At 32.8% G+C, this 26,981-nt stretch overlaps 1 long non-coding RNA gene across 1 annotated transcript; it reads right to left on the bottom strand.

Annotated features, from left to right (window-relative positions):
• Positions 1-23,863: 23,863 nt before the first annotated feature.
• On the bottom strand, positions 23,864-26,655 carry LOC139862698 (uncharacterized). Its single transcript, XR_011764259.1, has 3 exons — positions 26,466-26,655; positions 25,802-25,847; positions 23,864-24,461 (listed from the first exon to the last, which is right to left on the bottom strand). It is a non-coding gene; the product is annotated as an uncharacterized lncRNA (long non-coding RNA).
• Positions 26,656-26,981: the final 326 nt, after the last annotated feature.

Raw genomic sequence — 26,981 nt, 5'->3', positions numbered from 1 at the left:
GGTGACGCTGCTTTCGGAGCTTGAGTGAAACTCCATATCAGAATCCGAGAGACTTGAACTAGTGGCGATTTCCATTTCGTACGATTGAATAAAGGATTTTTCGATATGAAATTATTTCTGGCTATCCGAGATGATATTCTAATTATATAGAATATTTATATAGAATAAAAGATTTCGTATATTACAGTGGAATTTACGGAATATCCTATGCAAAGTGTACAGTAACAGATACGCTAAGATATGAATTAGTAGATACGCTAAGATATAAATTTTATATATACACTATTCATGCAATCAATGCAGTAAGATGTGTCTAGACTAAGAATGATAAGCAGGTAATTTTCGACACGAAATGATAAGCAAAACTTTTGACATGCAGACACGGTCAAAGTCCAGACCCATTAATGCATCGAAACAACTATCAGTTAGACACACTAATGCAAGACCTGGTTCGCTAAGACCATCGCTCTGATACCAACTGAAAGGACCCGTTCATATCAATTATAAATGATTCACAATAGTTGATTACATCGCGAGGTATTTGACCTCTATATGATACATTTTACAAACATTGCATTCGTTTTTAAAAGACAAACTTTCATTTCATCGAAAGTTGACAGGCATGCATACCATTTCATAATATATCCAACTATAAACGACTTAATAATATTCTTAATGAACTCAACGACTCGAATGCAACGTCTTTTGAAATATGTCATGAATGACTCCAAGTAATATCTCTAAAATGAGCAAATGCACAGCGGAAGATTTCTTTCATACCTGAGAATAAACATGCTTTAAAGTGTCAACCAAAAGGTTGGTAAGTTCATTAGTTTATCATAATCAATCATTTTCATCATTTTAATAGACCACAAGATTTTCATTTCCATTTCTCATAAATATATATCTCATGCATAGAGACAAAAATTATTCATATGGATTGAATACCTGGTAACCGACATTAACAAGATGCATACAAGAATATCCCCTATCATTCCGGGACATCCATCGGACATGATAAAACAACATCGAAGTACTAAAGCATCCGTAACCATGGATGGGGTTTGTTAGGCCCAATAGATCTATCTTTAGGATTCGCGTCAATTAGTAGATCGGTTTACTAATTCTTAGGCTACCAAGCAAAAAGGGGCATATTCGGCTTCGATCATTCAACCATAGAATGTAGTTTTAAATTACTTGTGTCTATTTCGTCAAACATTTATAAAAAACAGCACATATATTCTCAGTCCCAAAAATATATATTGCAAAAGCATTTAAAAAGGGAGTAATGAAACTCACAATACTGTATTTTGTAGTAAAAATACATATGGCGGCATTGAACAACTGAACAATGCAGGGTTGGCCTCGGATTCACGAACCTATATCAGGTATATATATTAATACATATAATCGTAACCAAATAAATTTATATATTATATCTTAAATTATATATCTTATATATTTAATTTGTATATTTTTAAAATAGTTAATATTTATATAGTTAAATATTATATTAAAAATCAATAATTTGTAATATGTAAATATTTATATAAATAATCTTAATATATATATAATTATATGTAATATTAGGGTAGTTGTAATAAATATACTCATATATAGAAGATATTTATTTGTTATAATAATATTGTTAATATACAAGTAATAATGATAATAATAATAATAACTTTAACACTAATACCTATGTTCCTACTAAATATAATAATACTCATAATACTTATTTTAATCATAATAATGTAAACTAAATTAATAAAAATCTTCATAATAATAACTAACATAATAATAATAATAATAATAATAATAATAATAATAATAATAATAATAATAATAATAATAATAATAATAATAATAATAATAATAATAATAATAATAATAATAATAATAATAATAATTATTATTATTATTATTATTATTATTATTATTATTATTATTATTATTATTATTATTATATTGATAGTAATAATAATTATAATAATAATAATAATAATAATAATAATAATAATAATAATAATAATAATAATAATAATAATAATAATAATAATAATAATAATAATAATAATAATAATAATAATATTAATAATGATATTCCATCATAGCTTAATTATAATTTTTAATTGTTTTCATATTTGACATTTTAATTATTATATTTATAACCCTAACTTTATCAATATTTTAGTTAAATCATAATAGCTATCATACTTGTATCCATACTTGCAACTATATCTATAATTATATTGCTTATCATTATTTAACTCCTGATCAAAAATCATTATTTCATCGAATATTTAAAGATAATATCAGACGTAATGGATTAAAAATTATACCCTCGGTGTAAATTGAGCGGGAGAGTCGAGCATTAGTTGCACTTGGGCCTTAAGAGAATTTATAGCAGTCCACTAAGAATTTTAATTTACTGGGCCTTACAAAATTGCACGAGCCCATTAACAGCCTGCCTATATTATCTGATACCATCTGACTTCTATTTCTTTGGTAACTATCGGTTCATCCTCCCCAAATCAGATCACCATTCGCAGAAAAAAAATACTATCATATTTCATTCAATCGATCATAATCTTTATCATCAATATATCAATCGATTAACAACAATCATCAATGATTCATCATCGTCGTCGTTTAATCGTCCCCGTCAGTTTTAATCATGAAGAAAATCGAAGTAGTATTCGGGGTCTGTTCAACTATGAAGAAAATCGACAATCGAATATTTACAGGTACTGTATCATTCATCGATCTAATTATCATCGGTTACCATCATCACCAAGTCACTACAGAAAATAGAACCCGTAAATGGGTGTTCCTTTTATTTATTTACTTATTTATTTATATAATTATATACTTTTATTATCCATCATCGTCCACCGTAGGTTGTAAATCATTTCATTCAGATTTACGGTGATGTAATCTATCTGTTTGGTTCATATATGAAAGATTGAAGTATTTTGTTTTCTCTTGTTAAATTGTAAATAGGTCTAATTTGATTTGTGTAAAAAGGTTCGATGGTGTTTGTGAAATGTCCCGTTCTTATTGATTAAAAACGTTCCATATTAATTGATTTCGTTGCGAGGTTTTGACCTCTATATGAGACGTTTTTCAAAGACTGCATTCATTTTAAAACGAACCATAACCTTTCTTTCATCAATAAAGGTTTAAAAAGCTTTACGTAGATTATCAAATAATGATAATCTAAAATATCCTGTTTACACACGACCATTACATAATGGTTTACAATACAAATATGTTACAACAAAATAAGTTTCTTGAATGCAGTTTTTACACAATATCATACAAACATGGACTCCAAATCTCGTCCTTATTTAAGTATGCGACAGCGGAAGCTCTTAATAATCACCTGAGAATAAACATGCTTAAAACGTCAACAAAAATGTTGGTGAGTTATAGGTTTAACCTATATATATCAAATCATAATAATAGACCACAAGATTTCATATTTCAATACACATCCCATACATAGAGATAAAAGTCATTCATATGGTGAACACCTGGTAACCGACATTAACAAGATGCATATATAAGAATATCCCCATCATTCCGGGACACCCTTCGGATATGATATAAATTTCGAAGTACTAAAGCATCCGGTACTTTGGATGGGGCTTGTTGGGCCCGATAGATCTATCTTTTGGATTCGCGTCAATTAGGGTGTCTGTTCCCTAATTCTTAGATTACCAGACTTAATAAAAAGGGGCATATTCGATTTCGATAATTCAACCATAGAATGTAGTTTCACGTACTTGTGTCTATTTTGTAAATCATTTATAAAACCTGCATGTATTCTCATCCCAAAAATATTAGATTTTAAAAGTGGGACTATAACTCACTTTCACAGATTTTTACTTCGTCGGGAAGTAAGACTTGGCCACTGGTTGATTCACGAACCTATAACAATATATACATATATATCAAAGTATGTTCAAAATATATTTACAACACTTTTAATATATTTTGATGTTTTAAGTTTATTAAGTCAGCTGTCCTCGTTAGTAACCTACAACTAGTTGTCCACAATTAGATGTACAGAAATAAATCGATAAATATTATCTTGAATCAATCCACGACCTAGTGTATACGTATCTCAGTATTGATCACAACTCAAACTATATATATTTTGGAATCAACCTCAACCCTGTATAGCTAACTCCAACATTCACATATAGAGTGTCTATGGTTGTTCCGAAATATATATAGATGTGTCGACATGATAGGTCGAAACATTGTATACGTGTCTATGGTATCTCAAGATTACATAATATACAATACAAGTTGATTAAGTTATGGTTGGAATAGATTTGTTACCAATTTTCACGTAGCTAAAATGAGAAAAATTATCCAATCTTGTTTTACCCATAACTTCTTCATTTTAAATCCGTTTTGAGTGAATCAAATTGTTATGGTTTCATATTGAACTCTATTTTATGAATCTAAACAGAAAAAGTATAGGTTTATAGTCGGAAAAATAAGTTACAAGTCATTTTTATAAAGGTAGTCATTTCAGTCGAAAGAACGACGTCTAGATGACCATTTTAGAAAACATACTTCCACTTTGAGTTTAACCATAATTTTTGGATATAGTTTCATGTTCATAATAAAAATCATTTTCTCAGAATAACAACTTTTAAATCAAAGTTTATCATAGTTTTTAATTAACTAACCCAAAACAGCCCGCGGTGTTACTACGACGGCGTAAATCCGGTTTTACGATGTTTTTCGTGTTTCCAGGTTTTAAATCATTAAGTTAGCATATCATATAGATATAGAACATGTGTTTAGTTGATTTTAAAAGTCAAGTTAGAAGGATTAACTTTTGTTTGCGAACAAGTTTAGAATTAACTAAACTATGTTCTAGTGATTACAAGTTTAAACCTTCGAATAAGATAGCTTTATATGTATGAATCGAATGATGTTATGAACATCATTACTACCTTAAGTTCCTTGGATAAACCTACTGGAAAAGAGAAAAATGGATCTAGCTTCAATGGATCCTTGGATGGCTCGAAGTTCTTGAAGCAGAATCATGACACGAAAACAACTTCAAGTAAGATCATCACTTGAAATAAGATTGTTATAGTTATAGAAATTGAACCAAAGTTTGAATATGATTATTACCTTGTATTATAATGATAACCTACTGTAAGAAACAAAGATTTCTTGAGGTTGGATGATCACCTTACAAGATTGGAAGTGAGCTAGCAAACTTGAAAGTATTCTTGATTTTATGTAACTAGAACTTGTAGAATTTATGAAGAACACTTAGAACTTGAAGATAGAACTTGAGAGAGATCAATTAGATGAAGAAAATTGAAGAATGAAAGTGTTTGTAGGTGTTTTTGGTCGTTGGTGTATGGATTAGATATAAAGGATATGTAATTTTGTTTTCATGTAAATAAGTCATGAATGATTACTCATATTTTTGTAATTTTATGAGATATTTCATGCTAGTTGCCAAATGATGGTTCCCACATGTGTTAGGTGACTCACATGGGCTGCTAAGAGCTGATCATTGGAGTGTATATACCAATAGTACATACATCTAAAAGCTGTGTATTGTACGAGTACGAATACGGGTGCATACGAGTAGAATTGTTGATGAAACTGGACGAGGATGTAATTGTAAGCATTTTTGTTAAGTAGAAGTATTTTGATAAGTGTATTGAAGTCTTTCAAAAGTGTATAAATACATATTAAAACACTACATGTATATACATTTTAACTGAGTCGTTAAGTCATCGTTAGTCGTTACATGTAAGTGTTGTTTTGAAACCTTTAGGTTAACGATCTTGTTAAATGATGTTAACCCAATGTTTATAATATCAAATGAGATTTTAAATTATTATATTATCGTGATATTATCATGTATGAATATCTCTTAATATGATATATATATACATTAAATGTCTTTACAACGATAATCGTTACATATATGTCTCGTTTAAAAATCATTAAGTTAGTAGTCTTGTTTTTACATATGTAGTTCATTGTTAATATACTTAATGATATGTTTACTTATCATAGTATCATGTTAACTATATATATATATCCATATATATGTCATCATATAGTTTTTACAAGTTTTAACGTTCGTGGATCACCGGTCAACTTGGGTGGTCAATTGTCTATATGAAACATATTTCAATTAATCAAGTCTTAACAAGTTTGATTGCTTAACATGTTGGAAACATTTAATCATGTAAATATCAATCTCAATTAATATATATAAACATGGAAAAGTTCGGGTCACTACAGTACCTACCCGTTAAATAAATTTCGTCCCGAAATTTTAAGCTGTTGAAGGTGTTGACGAATCTTCTGGAAATAGATGCGGGTATTTCTTCTTCATCTGATCTTCACGCTCCCAGGTGAACTCGGGTCCTCTACGAGCATTCCATCGAACCTTAACAATTGGTATCTTGTTTTGCTTAAGTCTTTTAACCTCACGATCCATTATTTCGACGGGTTCTTCGATGAATTGAAGTTTTTCGTTGATTTGGATTTCATCTAACGGAATAGTGAGATCTTCTTTAGCAAAACATTTCTTCAAATTCAAGACGTGGAAAGTGTTATGTACAGCCGCGAGTTGTTGAGGTAACTCAAGTCGGTAAGCTACTGGTCCGACACGATCAATAATCTTGAATGGTCCAATATACCTTGGATTTAATTTCCCTCGTTTACCAAATCGAACAACGCCTTTCCAAGGTGCAACTTTAAGCATGACCATCTCTCCAACTTCAAATTCTATATCTTTTCTTTTAATGTCAGCGTAGCTCTTTTGTCGACTTTGGGCAGTTTTCAACCGTTGTTGAATTTGGATGATCTTCTCGGTAGTTTCTTGTATAATCTCTGGACCCGTAATCTGTCTATCCCCCACTTCACTCCAACAAATCGGAGACCTACACTTTCTACCATAAAGTGCTTCAAACGGCGCCATCTTAATGCTTGAATGATAGCTGTTGTTGTAGGAAAATTCTGCTAACGGTAGATCTCGATCCCAACTGTTTCCGAAATCAATAACACATGCTCGTAGCATGTCTTCAAACGTTTGTATCGTCCTTTCGCTCTGCCCATTAGTTTGTGGATGATAGGCAGTACTCATGTCTAGACGAGTTCCTAATGCTTGCTGTAATGTCTGCCAGAATCTTGAAATAAATCTGCCATCCCTATTAGAGATAATAGAGATTGGTATTCCATGTCTGGAGACGACTTCCTTTAAATACAGTCGTGCTAACTTCTCCATCTTGTCATCTTCTCTTATTGGCAGGAAGTGTGCTGATTTGGTGAGACGATCAACTATTACCCAAATAGTATCAAAACCACTTGCAGTCCTTGGCAATTTAGTGATGAAATCCATGGTAATGTTTTCCCATTTCCATTCCGGGATTTCGGGTTGTTGAAGTAGACCTGATGGTTTCTGGTGCTCAGCTTTGACCTTAGAACACGTCAAACATTCTCCTACGTATTTAGCAACATCAGCTTTCATACCCGGCCACCAAAAATGTTTCTTAAGATCCTTGTACATCTTTACCGTTCCAGGATGTATTGAGTATCTGGTTTTATGAGCTTCTCTAAGTACCATTTCTCTCATATCTCCAAATTTTGGTACCCAAATCCTTTCAGCCCTATACCGGGTTCCGTCTTCCCGAATATTAAGATGCTTCTCCGATCCTTTGGGTATTTCATCCTTTAAATTTCCCTCTTTTAAAACTCCTTGTTGCGCCTCCTTTATTTGAGTAGTAAGGTTATTATGAATCATTATATTCATAGATTTTACTCGAATGGGTTCTCTGTCCTTCCTGCTCAAAGCATCGGCTACCACATTTGCCTTCCCCGGGTGGTAACGAATCTCAAAGTCGTAATCATTCAATAATTCAATCCACCTACGCTGCCTCATATTCAGTTGTTTCTGATTAAATATGTGTTGAAGACTTTTGTGGTTAGTATATATAATACTTTTGACCCCATATAAGTAGTGCCTCCAAGTCTTTAATGCAAAAACAACCGCGCCTAATTCCAAATCATGCGTCGTATAAATTTGTTCGTGAATCTTCAATTGTCTAGACGCATAAGCAATCACCTTCGTTCGTTGCATTAATACACAACCGAGACCTTGCTTTGATGCGTCACAATAAATCACAAAATCATCATTCCCTTCAGGCAATGACAATATAGGTGCCGTAGTTAGCTTTTTCTTTAATAACTGAAACGCTTTCTCTTGTTCATCATTCCATTCAAATTTCTTCCCTTTATGCGTTAATGCAGTCAAGGGTTTTGCTATTCTGGAAAAGTCTTGGATGAACCTTCTGTAGTAACCAGCTAGTCCTAAAAACTGGCGTATGTTTTTCGGAGTTTTCGGGGTTTCCCACTTTTCAACAGTTTCTATCTTTGCCGGATCCACCTTAATACCTTCTTTGTTCACTATGTGACCGAGGAATTGAACTTCTTCCAACCAAAATGCACACTTTGAAAACTTAGCGTACAATTCTTCCTTCCTCAATACTTCTAACACCTTTCTCAAATGTTCACCGTGTTCTTGGTCATTCTTTGAGTAAATAAGTATGTCATCAATGAAAACAATGACAAACTTGTCAAGGTATGGTCCACACACTCGGTTCATAAGGTCCATGAACATAGCTGGTGCATTAGTTAAACCAAACGGCATGACCATAAACTCGTAATGACCGTAACGTGTTCTGAAAGCAGTCTTTGGAATATCATCTTCTTTCACCCGCATTTGATGATACCCGGAACGTAAGTCAATCTTTGAATAAACAGACGAGCCTTGTAGTTGATCAAATAAGTCGTCGATTCTCGGTAGTGGGTAGCGGTTCTTGATGGTAAGTTTGTTCAACTCTCGGTAGTCGATACACCACCTGAATGTACCATCTTTCTTCTTGACAAACAAAACAGGAGCTCCCCACGGTGATGTGCTTGGTCGAATGAAACCACGCTCTAAAAGTTCTTGTAATTGGCTTTGCAGTTCTTTCATCTCGCTGGGTGCGAGTCTGTAAGGAGCACGAGCTATTGGTGCAGCTCCTGGTACAAGATCTATTTGAAATTCAACGGATCGATGTGGGGGTAATCCCGGTAATTCTTTCGGAAATACATCGGGAAATTCTTTTGCAATGGGAACATCATTGATGCTCTTTTCTTCAGTTTGTACTTTCTCGACGTGTGCTAGAACAGCATAGCAACCTTTTCTTATTAGTTTTTGTGCCTTCAAATTACTAATAAGATGTAGCTTCGTGTTGCCCTTTTCTCCGTACACCATTAAGGGTTTTCCTTTTTCTCGTATAATGCGAATTGCATTTTTGTAACAAACGATCTCTGCTTTCACTTCTTTCAACCAGTCCATACCGATTATCACATCAAAACTCCCTAACTCTACTGGTATCAAATCAATCTTAAATGTTTCGCTAACCAGTTTAATTTCTCGATTCCGACATATATTATCTGCTGAAATTAATTTACCATTTGCTAATTCGAGTAAAAAATTACTATCCAAAGGCGTGAATGGACAACTTAATTTAGCACAAAAATCTCTACTCATATAGCTTCTATCCGCACCCGAATCAAATAAAACGTAAGCAGATTTATTGTCAATAAGAAACGTACCCGTAACAAGCTCCGGGTCTTCCTGTGCCTCTGCCGCATTAATATTGAAAACTCTTCCGCGGCCTTGTCCATTCGTGTTCTCCTGGTTCGGGCAATTTCTAATAATGTGGCCCGGTTTTCCACATTTATAACAAACTACATTGGCATAACTTGCTCCGACACTACTTGCTCCGCCATTACTCGTTCCGACACCATTTGTTCCTTTCGTTCTATTAACCCCTGGTCCGTAGACCTCACACTTCGTCGCGCTATGACCATTTCTTTTACACTTGTTGCAAAATTTGGTGCAGAACCCCGAGTGATACTTTTCACACCTTTGGCATAGCTGCTTCTGATTGTTGTTGTTGTTGCGGTTATTATTGTTGTTGGGATGATTGTTGTAGTTGTTGTTGTTGTTGTTGTTGTTGGGCCGTTTATTGTAGTTGCGATTGATGTTGCGATTGTTGGGATAATTGTTACGATTATTGTTGTAATTGCTGTTGTTGTTGTATTGGTGATTCTTATCACCATTTTCCTCCCACTTTCTTTTGACTTGCTTCACATTGGCCTCTTCAGCAGTCTGTTCTTTAATTCTTTCTTCAATCTGGTTCACTAGTTTGTGAGCCATTCTACATGCCTGTTGTATGGAGGCGGGCTCGTGTGAACTTATATCTTCTTGGATTCTTTCCGGTAATCCTTTCACAAACGCGTCGATCTTCTCTTCCTCATCTTCGAATGCTCCCGGACACAATAGGCACAATTCTGTGAATCGTCTTTCGTACGTGGTAATATCAAATCCTTGGGTTCGTAACCCTCTAAGTTCTGTCTTGAGCTTATTGACCTCCGTTCTGGGACGGTACTTCTCGTTCATCAAGTGCTTGAATGCTGACCACGGTAGTGCGTAAGCATCGTCTTGTCCCACTTGCTCTAGATAGGTATTCCACCATGTTAACGCAGAACCTGTGAAGGTATGCGTAGCGTACTTCACTTTGTCCTCTTCAGTACACTTACTTATGGCAAACACCGATTCGACCTTCTCGGTCCACCGTTTCAATCCGATCGGTCCTTCGGTTCCATCAAATTCCAAAGGTTTGCAGGCAGTGAATTCTTTGTAGGTGCATCCTACACGATTTCCTGTACTGCTAGATCCAAGGTTATTGTTGGTATGTAGCGCAGCCTGTACTGCGGCTATGTTTGAAGCTAGAAAAGTACGGAATTCCTCTTCATTCATATTCACGGTGTGTCGAGTAGTCGGTGCCATTTCCTTCAAAATAGTCAAATGGAACAAGTTAATCATACAGAATATTAAGAGTAGTTAATAGTATTTCGTAGCATAATATGAACTCATTTATAAAAGCTTTTTCTTCATATTAGCGTTTTATAAGTTTAAATTCGGGTAGTACCTACCCGTTAAGTTCATATTTAGTAGCTAATATACAATTCAACTACTACAATTCTATATGAAAAACTGATTATAATAATATTTCGCGTTCAAACTTTTATACAATATTTTACAAACTTACAATACCGCTTATTTTACATAAAGCATGAAATATAGCACACAATAACTTTGATACAAGATAGTTGCGAAGATAATTCTAGCTAGTACACAAGTCGTTCAGCAAAGGCAATAAAGACACGTAATTCATACGTTCAGAAACAAGTCATGCATTCTGGTTTTACTAGGATTACTTCCCATCCTTGGTCTTGTGGAACATAACCGTTATGGCCGTTGATAAGACAGCGTGTTGTAACGTCGTCAAAGGGACGAGGGTTACGTAATGTCCAACAGTCCCGTAGCAATCTAAAAACCTCATTTCTTACCCCAATTACCGACTCCGTCACTTGTGAAAACGTTTTGTTTAATAGTTGTAGCCCGATGTTCTTGTTCTCACTTTGGTGAGAAGCGAACATTACTAATCCGTAAGCATAACATGCTTCTTTATGTTGCATGTTAGCCGCTTTTTCTAAATCACGAAGTCCAATATTCGGATATATTGAGTCAAAATAATTTCTTAACCCGTTGCGTAAAATAGCATTTGGGTTCCCCGCAATATATGCGTCAAAGTAAACACATCGTAACTTATGGGTTTCCCAATGTGATATCCCCCATCTTTCGAATGAAAGCCTTTTATAAACTAAGGCATTCTTGGAACGTTCTTCGAATGTCTTACAAACTGATCTCGCCTTAAATAGTTGTGCCGAAGAATTCTGACCGACTCTAGACAAGATTTCATCAATCATGTCTCCGGGTAGGTCTCTTAAAATATTGGGTTGTCTATCCATTTTGTGTTTTTATACTGTAAAATAGACAAGAGTTAGATTCATAAAAAAATACTTATTAATACAAGCAATTTTTACATATATCATAAAGCATAAGCACACTATATTACATATATTACACCACACGAATACAACTATCTTATTCCGACTCGCTCATTTCTTCTTGTTCGGTTTTGGTTTGTTTTGCCAAGTTTCTAGGGATATATGATGTTCCCCTAATACGAGCCGTCGTTGTCCACATTGGTTTAGAAAAACCTGGTGGTTTAGAGGTTCCCGGGTCATTGTTACAACTTAAGGACTTCGGGGGTTGACGATACATATAAAGTTCATCGGGGTTGGAATTAGATTTCTCTATTTTTATGCCCTTTCCCTTATTATTTTCTTTTGCCTTTTTAAATTCAGTTGGGGTAATTTCTATAACATCATCGGAATTCTCGTCGGAATCCGATTCATCGGAGAATTGGTAATCCTCCCAATATTTTGCTTCCTTGGCGGAAACACCATTGACCATAATTAACCTTGGTCGGTTGGTTGAGGATTCTCTTTTACTTAACTGTTTTATTATTTCCCCCACCGGTTCTATTTCTTCTTCCGGTTCCGATTCTTCTTCAGGTTCCGATTCTTCTTCCGGTTCTGACTCTTCTTCCGGTTCCTCTTCGGGAACTTGTGAATCAGTCCACGAATCATTCCAATTTACATTTGACTCTTCATTATTATTAGGTGAGTCAATGGGACTTGTTCTAGAGGTAGACATCTATCACATAATATCAAACACGTTAAGAGATTAATATATCACATAATATTCATATGTTAAAAATATATAGTTTCCAACAAAAAAGTTAAGCAATCATTTTTAAAGAAAACACGGTCGAAGTCCAGACTCACTAATGCATCCTAACAAACTCGATAAGACACACTAATGCAAATTTTCTGGTTCTCTAAGACCAACGCTCGGATACCAACTGAAATGTCCCGTTCTTATTGATTAAAAACGTTCCATATTAATTGATTTCGTTGCGAGGTTTTGACCTCTATATGAGACATTTTTCAAAGACTGCATTCATTTTAAAACAAACCATAACCTTTATTTCATCAATAAAGGTTTAAAAAGCTTTACGTATATTATCAAATAATGATAATCTAAAATATCCTGTTTACACACGACCATTACATAATGGTTTACAATACAAATATGTTACAACAAAATAAGTTTCTTGAATGCAGTTTTTACACAATATCATACAAACATGGACTCCAAATCTCGTCCTTATTTAAGTATGCGACAGCAAAAGCTCTTAATAATCACCTGAGAATAAACATGCTTAAAACGTCAACAAAAATGTTGGTGAGTTATAGGTTTAACCTATATATATCAAATCATAATAATAGACCACAAGATTTCATATTTCAATACACATCCCATACATAGATATAAAAGTCATTCATATGGTGAACACCTGGTAACCGACATTAACAAGATGCATATATAAGAATATCCCCATCATTCCGGGACACCCTTCGGATATGATATAAATTTCGAAGTACTAAAGCATCCGGTACTTTGGATGGGGCTTGTTGGGCCCGATAGATCTATCTTTAGGATTCGCGTCAATTAGGGTGTCTGTTCCCTAATTCTTAGATTACCAAACTTAATAAAAAGGGGCATATTCGATTTCGATAATTCAACCATAGAATGTAGTTTCACGTACTTGTGTCTATTTTGTAAATCATTTATAAAACCTGCATGTATTCTCATCCCAAAAATATTAGATTTTAAAAGTGGGACTATAACTCACTTTCACAGATTTTTACTTCATCGGGAAGTAAGACTTGGCCACTGGTTGATTCACGAACCTATAACAATATATACATATATATCAAAGTATGTTCAAAATATATTTACAACACTTTTAATATATTTTGATGTTTTAAGTTTATTAAGTCAACTGTCCTCGTTAGTAACCTACAACTAGTTGTCCACAATTAGATGTACAGAAATAAATCGATAAATATTATCTTGAATCAATCCACGACCCAGTGTATACGTATCTCAGTATTGATCACAACTCAAACTATATATATTTTGGAATCAACCTCAACCCTGTATAGCTAACTCCAACATTCACATATAGAGTGTCTATGGTTGTTCCGAAATATATATAGATGTGTCGACATGATAGGTCGAAACATTGTATACGTGTCTTTGGTATCTCAAGATTACATAATATACAATACAAGTTGATTAAGTTATGGTTGGAATAGATTTGTTACCAATTTTCACGTAGCTAAAATGAGAAAAATTATCCAATCTTGTTTTACCCATAACTTCTTCATTTTAAATCCGTTTTGAGTGAATCAAATTGCTATGGTTTCATATTGAACTCTATTTTATGAATCTAAACAGAAAAAGTATAGGTTTATAGTCGGAAAAATAAGTTACAAGTCGTTTTTGTAAAGGTAGTCATTTTAGTCGAAAGAACGACGTCTAGATGACCATTTTAGAAAACATACTTCCACTTTGAATTTAACCATAATTTTTGGATATAGTTTCATGTTCATAATAAAAATCATTTTCTCAGAATAACAACTTTTAAATCAAAGTTTATCATAGTTTTTAATTAACTAACCCAAAACAGCCCGCGGTGTTACTACGACGGCGTAAATCCGGTTTTACGATGTTTTTCGTGTTTCCAGGTTTTAAATCATTAAGTTAGCATATCATATAGATATATAACATGTGTTTAGTTGATTTTAAAAGTCAAGTTAGAAGGATTAACTTTTGTTTGCGAACAAGTTTAGAATTAACTAAACTATGTTCTAGTGATTACAAGTTTAAACCTTCGAATAAGATAGCTTTATATGTATGAATCAAATGATGTTATGAACATCATTACTACCTTAAGTTCCTTGGATAAACCTACTGGAAAAGAGAAAAATGGATCTAGCTTCAATGGATCCTTGGATGGCTCGAAGTTCTTGAAGCAGAATCATGACACGAAAACAAGTTCAAGTAAGATCATCACTTGAAATAAGATTGTTATAGTTATAGAAATTGAACCAAAGTTTGAATATGATTATTACCTTGTATTAGAATGATAACCTACTGTAAGAAACAAAGATTTCTTGAGGTTGGATGATCACCTTACAAGATTGGAAGTGAGCTAGCAAACTTGAAAGTATTCTTGATTTTATGTAACTAGAACTTGTAGAATTTATGAAGAACACTTAGAACTTGAAGATAGAACTTGAGAGAGATCAATTAGATGAAGAAAATTGAAGAATGAAAGTGTTTGTAGGTATTTTTGGTCGTTGGTGTATGGATTAGATATAAAGGATATGTAATTTTGTTTTCATGTAAATAAGTCATGAATGATTACTCATATTTTTGTAATTTTATGAGATATTTCATGCTAGTTGCCAAATGATGGTTCCCACATGTGTTAGGTGACTCACATGGGCTGCTAAGAGTTGATCATTGGAGTGTATATACCAATAGTACATACATCTAAAAGCTGTGTATTGTACGAGTACGAATACGGGTGCATACGAGTAGAATTGTTGATGAAACTGAACGAGGATGTAATTGTAAGCATTTTTGTTAAGTAGAAGTATTTTGATAAGTGTATTGAAGTCTTTCAAAAGTGTATAAATACATATTAAAAAACTACATGTATATACATTTTAACTGAGTCGTTAAGTCATCGTTAGTCGTTACATGTAAGTGTTGTTTTGAAACCTTTAGGTTAACGATCTTGTTAAATGTTGTTAACCCAATGTTTATAATATCAAATGAGATTTTGAATTATTATATTATCATGATATTATCATGTATGAATATCTCTTAATATGATATATATACATTAAATGTCTTTACAACGATAATCGTTACATATATGTCTCGTTTAAAAATCATTAAGTTAGTAGTCTTGTTTTTACATATGTAGTTCATTGTTAATATACTTAATGATATGTTTACTTATCATAGTATCATGTTAACTATATATATATCCATATATATGTCATCATATAGTTTTTACAAGTTTTAACGTTCGTGGATCACCGGTCAACTTGGGTGGTCAATTGTCTATATGAAACATATTTCAATTAATCAAGTCTTAACAAGTTTGATTGCTTAACATGTTGGAAACATTTAATCATGTAAATATCAATCTCAATTAATATATATAAACATGGAAAAGTTCGGGTCACTACAGTTTGTGTGAGAGATTGGAAGTTTGTTTGATGGTAATGAATGAGAAAACAGCAGAAATTTTGGTGAGTCTATTGTATTTTGTATTTCTCGGCCAGAAATATAATCACTATCAACAATAATGGGTTTTAATTTGTTTTTGCTTTTAATTGTTTGAAACATAAAAAGAATTATACAGCAGGTTAAAAAAAGAGGTCGATGGTGGTAGGTTTATTGGTTATTTGTTGAAGTGGTTTTGCGGTGGTTCGAACAGGAATTAGGAATTATAGTTAGCTGTACTTGCCGGTGTAAGGGAAGTGGGTTCCTTTGGTTTGGTAATCGAGTAGCCGGATGGTATAATTCGAATAGAACACACTAATTAATCTTATGGGTTTTGCAGGTTAATGATGTTGGAGTTGTGAGGTTTTAGAATCATAACAGATAACAGAAAAAGATTAAGCATGAAATGATGTGGCATTTTGTGGTGTTTACCTTCGTCCAGGAATAGAAGCATAGTAGGAATATAGAGGTGTAGCTGGGTCTTGAACAGAAATAAAAAAGAACCAGGAGCAGATGTAGGTGTTCATGATGAAGGGGTCAGGTGATTATAAGATGGTGGTGTGTTAGATGGTACCGGTGATGAAAGGTGGAAGGGTTTGAGTGTTATCTGATGGTGTTCAAGCTGTAAAACAGGGAGAACTAGCAACAGGTTTTGTTAAATTATTTATTTCTAATAGTAAGTTAGAAAACAGAAACAGTTAGTTAATCATTGGTTCGGTGCTGTTTTGGCTGGGGCTGATCGAGCAACGAGCAGAGGCTGCAACAAAACCATTGTCCTATTGTTCGAGTAATTGCAGGTCTTTAGGGGTGATAAGCTAGGGTGAAGGTGGTGGCTTTGATTTCATGATAGTGTTTTGGGTTTTTGAACGTAAACAGAAATAGAAACCAGGATCGAATATAGCAGTTGCAATAATTGGTTTAATGGTGGTGGTGGAACGATTACGATGGTTTGAGTAGAAATTGAACTCCATGAACGATGCTAGTGTTGTGTGTTTAATTAGTTATGGAATGATTAAAATGATGAATATTAGTAGAAGACAAGTAGTATTGGTAAATCACAAGTGTCCCAATTCAAACATAAGAATAAAGAGTAATACAAGTAGGACAAAGGAATAAATCAAAAGAATGTTAGATAATTCAAAAGAAAAGAACGTACACTCAACTGAAAAACAGTAAGTCATCATTCAATCAAGGAAATTTGATGGATTTTGTAACACTAATATATCAATGATTGTATGAAGTGGGGTTATGGGATTGACGGAATATCACAAGAAGAATAGGAATAAAAAAAATCTGATGTTGATTTCTAATGGATCATACTCATTTTTATATTATACATATAATATTAATAATTAATAATAAACATAAATATACTAATGATAATATGGTTAATAATATTATAAATAATAAAAATACTAATAATAATAATAATATTAATAATACCAATATTGATATTAATATTAATATTAATAGTAATAATGAAAGTAATAATAATATTACTATAACAATTTATATATATCCAATTCATATCTATAGATTATATATATTTAAAAATAATAATATTAATACTAATAGGATTGATATTAATATTGAATAGTAATAACCATATTATTATAACAACTATATTTATAATTAAATTTAATATATTAGTATTACATATCATTGATTATGTAATATAACTATTTAATATGACAACTTATATTGAGTAATAAATTTTTATACATTTTAACATATATTACAATATACGTATAATAATAATTATATATAGAAATCATAACCATGTACATATTAGATTCATTTTAAATTACAACATAATTATTTTGTATTTTGTTTTACATATTCAATTATAAAGTTTAAATTATATCTTATAATTTCAAATTATTATATATACTTTCATTTATATATATTTACATATTTACTTGCAACAAATGTTCGTGAATCGTCGGGAATAGTCAAAGGGTAATTGATTACATGAACAAAGTTCAAAGTTTTTGAAATATCAACATTACAGACTTTGCTTATCGTGTCGGAAACATTTAATCATATAAAGATTAAGTTTAAATTTGGTCAGAAATTTCTGGGTCGTCACAGGGTGCCTAGTTATGGGGATTTACGAAGCCTTATTCTAGACGAAGCCCATAAGTCAAGGTATTCGATTCATCCCGTTGCCGGTAAGATGTACCACGATCTCAAAGAACAATATTGGTGGCCGAACATTAAAAAGGACGTTGCTACTTATGTTGGAAAGTGTTTAACTTGTTCCAAGGTCAAAACCGAACATCAAAGGCCATCCGGGTTACTTCAACAACCCGAAATTCCGCAATGGAAGTGGGAAAGAATAACGATTGACTTTATCATGAAACTACCAGAAACAGTAGGCGGTTATGATACCATTTGGGTTATTGTTGACCGTCTCACCAAATTCGCTCACTTCCTAGCCATGAAAGAAACTGACAAAATGGAAAACTTACACAACTATACATTAAGGAAATTGTATCCCGTCACGGTGTACACTTATCGATTATTTCCTACCGAGATGCCCGTTTCGCTTCTAGATTTTGGGGTACCTTACAAGAAGCCTTGGGAACACGTTTGGACATGAATACCGCATATCATCCACAAACCGACGGAAAAAGCTAAAAAATGATTCAAACCTTGAAAGACATGTTACGAGCTTGTGTTATTGACTTCGAAAAAGCTTGGAAATAGCACTTACCTCTAGCCAAATTCTCTTACAACAATAGTTATCACTCGAGTATTAACGTCGTACCTTTTGAAGCTTTATATGGACACAAATGTCGTTCTCCTATTTGTTGGGCTGAAGTAGGTGACAAGCAAATCTCCGGACCCGAACTCATTCATGAAACAACCGAGAAGATCGTTTAAATCCGAGAAAGGCTCAAGAAAGCCCTCAAAAGAGCTATGCCGACGTTAGACGTAAAGATCTCAAATTCCAAGTGGGTGACCGCGTAATGTTAAAAGTCGCAGCTTGGAAAGGTGTAATCCGTTTCGGAAAACGTGGAAAGCTAAATCCGCGATATATTGGTCCTTTTGAAATCTTGAAGCGTATTGGACCCGTTACTTACGGTTTAGATCTTCCGACTCAATTGAGCTCCGTTCATCCTACTTTCCATGTATCAAACTTGAAGAAGTGTCTTGCCCAACCTGAACTCGTCATCCCTCTCGAGGAGCTTACTATTGATGACAAACTTCACTTCGTGGAAGAACCGGTTGAAATTGTGGACCGCAATTTCAAAACCTTAAAGCAAAGCAAGATTCTGATCGTCAAAGCTCGTTGGAATGCTAAAAGAGGACCCGAGTTTACTTGGAAACAAGAAGACCAAATGCAAAGGAAGTACCCTCACTTATTCGTAGAATTGGTAACGCAAGGTCTCGAGGAAGAAACAACGACCACTACGTCTACTTAAATTTCGGGACAAAATTTCTTGTAAGGAGTAGGTTATTTAATAACTCGTCTTTTTCTGTTTACTTTCCGTTTAATTATTTTAAAATCCGTTATTTAATTATAACATCTCCTATTTATTCTAGCGTATTTAAGTTAATTCGTGTGGTTATTTCTCGCACCCGACACCAAACTCGAGGGACTAAACTTGTCACTTGACTAAAGTAGTGACTAGGTCAACAAGTCAACCATGTGTGGACCTAGTCACCACCTCCCTCCCCACCATTCATTCCGTTTTCTTTTTCTTTTCCATTTTTCTCTCATTTATTACTTCCAATCTTACATCCTTTTCATTTTCATCACTAAATCATCATCTAAATCAAATCTAGGAAGCTAACATCAAAATAAATTACATATTTGCAATCCTCTCTTCATCCTCTACAACTTGATACCAACTTCATTACTTGGGTGAGTTTTTCAAAAACTCTAGATTTTCTTGTTCTTGGTGTTCTTGACTTATAAAAGTGTTAATTAGTGTCTATGACTCAAGTCTAACATGAATATATGAATTGTTTGCTCGTTCTTGTCATTTTGGTGTAACTAGCATGAACTTAAAAAATGACCAGTTTAATCTTGAGTTTTGGTTGATTAAATGTTGTTAGATGTTAAAGTTCATGTATTAAATGTGTTACTAGCATCACTAGCTTCAATTTGATGCGTAGGTTGACTTGGAAAACTTCACTAACATGATTATTGAATTTATGAGGCTTGGTTAGGGTTTGATAGATTTTAAAATGAACTTTTGATGCATTGAATGCTATGAGATGTTATTGGTGAGTACTTAGTTATATTATATGCGTAATTACCTACGAAACAGCATATCATATGTGTGCATTCAATTCCCGAATCATCAAATTGCATTTATGAACTTGAAACATAAATGATGAACATTTAATGATCATTCGACAAAGATTTAGTTGTTGTAAATGATGGTTTTGACTGATGATATGTGTTTAGTTGTTTTCCTTGTTAAAATACCTTTCCAACGATGTATGGTATGCATTTTTAGTATTTACGATTCGTTAATTGTGTTTGAAAGAAGTTTGGTATACGTCCAGCCGCAATTTATGCTCACCGGGTGCAAATTACGCCCAGCCGCAAAAACCAGGCTCTTCCTTATGCCCGTTTCTGACCTGAAAGATTTCTTGACCCCAGGCCAGGCGCCATTTGCGTCCACCAGCCACCATTTGCGGCTGGGTCCACTTTTTCGCGACTTTTTCTCGTTTTAACCCTTGTTTTCGCGTCGCAACTCCGATTAACATGAAACTTGGCCAACATGCTTATATATGATTATCTTTCATAGAAAAATTGTTGGATACCCGACCCGACCCTGTTGACTTTGACCAAGTTTGACTTTTAGTCAAACTTAACCAAATACTTATGCAATCGTTCTAACTTGCTTATATACTTATATCTTGCATGAAACTTGACAACTTGACTCACATGGTATATAATCGAGTCATAACGAACCATAGGACTAATTGAACAACTTTGACCGACTTCATACTTTACCGATATTGATACAACCTATTGTTTAGGTCAAGACTAGCATTCGTTCTTGCACACGTTTAATTTGTGAAGTACCTTTATACTCGTGCACTCAAGGTGAGATCATAGTCCCACTTTTACTCTTTTATACTTATACTTGGGATGAGAAAACATAAACGTTTCGTTTTACAAAGTGAACACAAGCACGAAAACAAACATTCTACGTACAAGTTAAAACAAAAAGCCTCAATTCAATTATCATTAGTTATACTTGCAGGGTGTAAGCGAGAACTTATGTTGTGTGGATCTATACGGTTTTGACAAACCCTTATTCAGACGGTTCGCTACCGTTAGCGGATGAAATATATTTTCGGGTATAGTGTAGGTTCTAACACTATGATAACGGGGTTCGTATACAGTTAAGGCTTGATAATTGGGTGCTCGTGATACAAACAACGACTTTTAGAATGGTTTACTATTATTTCAACGTTATAAATCTTGTGGTTCAACATAACATACTTACTAAACCTATGATTTCACCAACGTTTTCGTTGACAAATTTTCTATGTTTTTCTCAGGTCCTTGAATGCTAAGTGATACATGCTTCCGCACATTATTTTGATACTTGCTTGGATGTCTAGTATACATACATACATGGAGCGTCTTTTGACTTTACTTTAAATTGTGTCGCATAGGTTTCATTTGTACTTTGAACGTTGTATCGTAACTAGTTGTTAAACTACTTTTGTAAACCTTAAAACATCCTTACATTTGAAATGAATGCGACATATTTTGGTCAAACTTTGTTTTAAAGACTTATGACCACGTAATAGGTCCTAAGTTGACGGTACCGTCAATGACGATTGAGGGCGGGTCGTCACACTATTGGACCAATTTCATGTAAAAGATATGTCTTCATCCATCCATGTATGTTAGCGACAATGTGATGAGTTACTGAAAGAAAGAAAAATGTTAAGATGACGTTGATATGTCATAATATTAATTCTAAGTCATATGTCACTCAACATTTTTACTCCGTACCATTAGGAAGTAATTAAATAAGTATTTATTTGTCATTTATTTCTCCACAAACGTCGTATATTTATTTAATCGAGGAGACTATAAGAAAAAAACAAAAAGATGCTATCACTTTAAATAAATTTAACCTTTTCTCAACTAAGTCATGCCACATGTCATCACCATATCACTTTAATTGATGTTATTATTATGTAATTTAATCAATCAATTCAAATAATTAAATTATACCTAAAATTAAAAAATTAAATGTCAAAAAGGAGATATTATGTCATTATAACTAATAATACATCATCAAGACTCTACTAATTATTTATTTATTCTTTTTAAGTTTTTTTATGTCATTAATTTTAAAATATATTTTCGTATATTTTTTAACTAACATTTTATATTTTATTTTTTACGAAGTAGTCCAATCAAATAAAAAAGTTATATACATTTTTCTAACTTTTCATTTGATATAAGATTTACTTTAATTAAAAAAATTTAAGTTATAATTTATAATAATTTCTTACAGCAACGTGCAGAATTTAATAGCTCGTTTTCACTAATGAAATTAGAGAACTACTCTACTAATGCTATTTTGTTATTACACTACTAATGATATTTTGTTATTTTCATATGTGTCTTCGAGCATAAGCAATATAGGCAATCATTTAGGGCTTCAAAATTTAGAATGGTCCAAAATTTTGAATATGTAAATATCTTTTTCAATATATTTAATTAAATCAAATAAAAAAATTTCAATTAAAGTTAAAATACCTTGTTTTTAATAGTTAAATACAATTTAAGTAAATAAATAGATAAATTGGAGTATTATTTGTTATGCGTAGTAAAGAAATCTAACGTATATGTGAGCTCATTTTTATTTTCGTCTAGTGCCTTAAATTATTGAGACGGCCCTGGTTATTTTGTTTAGGATTAAAGCTATAAGCTAAATTATTATTATACTGACTAGTGGAGGACCCGCAAATTCGCGGGATTTTTTGAGGGATGAATCACAATTACCTTCTATGCATCATTATATTTTACATAGTATTTGTTCAGTTTATTATAAAGCGATACAGTTACAGTAGTAGTGTTACCTGACTTATAATCGATACATATACAAACATTCATGGAACAATATGTATCTTTTTACTACATAGCAATAAAAAGATAGAAATCGCTAAAGATGGCAATCACTTACATACATATAGAAAATGTTAAGATAACATAAGTACAATAGCTTTAATAGCTCGTGCGTTGCACGGTGGCTATAAAGAGTTGGCATAGTAGTACGTTAATATTCGTACATATTGTATGTATGTGTTATACATTAAGTACATGTTGTATCTGTTACTAACAATATGTTAAATCATGCATGCTTCATCTACATGGTTAATGATAAAAGAAGACGATCAAATACATGTAAACGTTATGTTAAGTCACGCATGTTACATCTACATACTAAATTTTATAAAAATAATGCAGATGTTGAATTAACATCAAGGGCCAACTGTTTGTACGATTTATATATATGAATATGTACCTTATTTGTAAAGATGTAAAAAGATAAATATATAAATCATTATTACCATTTGATCTCACTGCTGACCATTATAAGTATTCAAATTAGAATACCATATTATTCAAATAACATGTTATAACATTTAAAAAAAACAGGGATTAAACACATAAATAAAAGGCTTTTCACCGAGTTGTGAAATGGCCAATACAAATGAGCCCATGAGCTGGGAATACAATCAGAGCTTTTATGCTTACAAACAAAGCTAAAGAATTTTTCTAGGCCAACAAACTACCACTATGGCGTACAAAATTAAACCACAAAAATACCTACGAAATAAACTGAAATCGCCATGAATACAACACCGTAAAATAGAAACAAAGGCTGTGAAGACCGGCCATATGTAAAACTGATGAGTCGCACATACTTTAGCCAAAGTGACAATATTACTCCTATTTTTAAAATCTTACTTGTGGTTGAGAGTACGTGTTTGCATCCATCATGGAAAGATTTGAAGTTCCGGGTTCATGATTCCAAGCATGACCCATATTGTCATCATAAACAGTTCTAGGCATCTCAAAGTTACAATTCGTTGCATTAATCCAGGAACCCTCACATAGTCATTAATGATGTGTCAGTCCTCATTTATTTTGGTTGTGCAAAATTGATATTACCGTTCGGATGAAACGGGAATTGGTCATTAAAATCTGGTCTCAAGTTCGATGTACTTTACAGTTCAGCTAAACCACCATCTTGCGTTGTGCGGTTGACTTTTCCAGATCCATCCATTTCTAGATCTTTGATAGAACCAAACAAACCAGAATAGTTCGAAATAGAAACCCCGGAACTTCGCGGCGCTTTTTGAGTGTTTAATGAAGAGTAATATTTAAAATGATTGTATTACAGTAAGGTAGTAGCGTTAGGTTACACCAAACAACTATATAGATAGAAAGTAATATTAAAAATTAAACATTGTGGACATAAAACAGTATTATGTTAAACTGATAAATCATTCAGATGATGAAGATAACATATAACAACAATGACAACAACTTCAATTTACATATAATTAGTATCAATTTTTGTATGGTTAGACCAACTACTATTTTACCCCCACTAACTTACCTATTTTGACCAATCCGTACTGATTACCATTGTGACCCCAACTAACTGTAACAAATCGCCCGTGTGTTTTGGTCAATTTATAACGATTTTTTTTTAATGTGGATATTGGGAACTCATGTAATGTAAAGTTGCTATGTCCAAATGTTGGTTATAATATTAAAATCCTTTTTGGTGTCTATTTGGGTAACTATGACCCATTTGACTAATTGAGTTTCAAATCAGGCATTAGTTAATTTAGACAGGTCTTATATGTTAAATTGAGTAAATTGACAGGTTTTGGCATTTTAATAATGAGTAATGGGTGTATTCGGATAAAAGTCTAAGTTTTGACCCATTTGGTTTACGCATTCTTCTTTAGCTTCTACATTTTTTTCATTTACATTAAGATAACCTTTTAACATTTTATATTTTCGCAATAAAAACAAATTTGTAATGAATATCGCATACAATTTTAAGCAGCGAAGCGCGCATGCCTACGCTCTTGTTTGGTATAAAGTGTCAAAATGACTTTCAGGCCTACTTTACGGGCTCGTAAGTTAAAAATAGTTAAGTTTTAATGAAAACTAATTATTAGAATATAAAGTACTCTTGAAGGGCTTTGAAATGATATAAGATATGTATGATGTTGTCAAGTCTAAACATGTTTAAAATGGGTGCCAAAACTGGACCTGGGGGCTGTAAATGCAGTGTAAAAACAGCAGATAGCAGCAGTAGCAGTGTACGACATTGACAGTTTAAATCTCCATTTTCGTAAGACTATAACTTTTGAACCGTAAACCCAATTTTGACAAATAAACTTTCCTTAGAAAGGAGAGAGAGTAAACTTTCAATTGGACAGGTCTTTATACGTTAAATCATATTTTGTGGGACTCGAAACCTGCTATAAAGTCAATGAAAAAAAAGTTAGTCAAAAATTTGGGCGTTACACTAACATACCGATTTTGACCCCAACTAACCGACCTATTTCGCAAACTCAAGTCTAAAAAATTAAGAAAATAAATCAATCACTTACTTGACAGTCGCATCTAATTTTAATCTGTACCTTCATCAATCAATCTCTGAAATGAATACAATCACAAAACTATAAGAACAGTGTCTTGTTTATTGATTAATAAGGGTCAAATTAATTATTGGAAGTTGCAACTCCATTAGGGCTGTTTTTATCCACAAACACTTTTTGTACGTATATTATCCTAAAAGCATACAGATAAGGTTTCTAATTTGAAGGTTAGGATATTGAAAAAGTCCCATTTTCTCCATATATTATTTAATAATTTACCGTCTAACCTGACCAATTTCGACCCATTTTTTTTATTTACCAAAAAAGCAAAGAAAGTAAATAAACTCATTTGTACTCCTCGAGCCAACAGTCGTCTTCACAAGCACCCATCTATTTCTCCACCTTTTCCGGTATCTCTTATCTCTTCCTTATTAAAAAAATTCTTAGCATACTTTAACCGCTACCCAATCCAAATTTTTTTTCAAACCTAAATGTATTAAGTTTGCATTCAATAGCAGGAAGATATACCAGGAAAGAAGACAAATACCCAAAAATAAGAGTTGCCCAACTTGATAAGAGTTGACGTAAAATCTAAATAAATTGTTTTAAATCAAGTGGCCTTTATACCGAGATTTGTTCCAAACTAAAAATTGATAAAATGAGGATATAATTATACCTGAAAAATTGTAGTGGTAGCTGTAACGAAATTCTACCAGGAGCTAAGAATCCCTTGCCAATATGACTACAAAGAACAATCACAATTTCAGGTTCTGTGCAAAAACATCAAAACACTCATTATTATATGTTGTTTATATTTTTTTTATAAATAAATAAGGTCAGATTCTAACAGTCTCAATCATATGTTATTTCAAACTTTTGCAACCTCAAAAGCAATGAAAATCACCTCTAAAGTATGCAAAACTTAGGATAAAGCAAAAAAAAAAATAAAAAATAAAAAAAAAAAAAAAAAAAACACCAAACAAATTTATAAATACAGACACACAAAACAGTGTAACTTAGCTAACTTTTTTCACATTTTACCAGCCTAACCCATTAGAGAAAGAAAACGTAACTTAAACCGGCCCTTTTATATGTATTCAGCATTTGGTAAGACGCGCGTTGCAGTGGCCGACCATTTAAACATTTTGTGCAAGTGTTGTTTACAAAGGCTTTGTAAACAACAATTAACGAT

This window comes from Rutidosis leptorrhynchoides, chromosome 8 (genome assembly GCF_046630445.1).
Source record: "Rutidosis leptorrhynchoides isolate AG116_Rl617_1_P2 chromosome 8, CSIRO_AGI_Rlap_v1, whole genome shotgun sequence".
NCBI classification, from domain to species: Eukaryota; Viridiplantae; Streptophyta; class Magnoliopsida; order Asterales; family Asteraceae; genus Rutidosis; species Rutidosis leptorrhynchoides.
The sequence above is the reverse complement of the archived record's forward strand: the minus strand, read 5'-3'. Positions and strand labels throughout refer to the sequence as shown.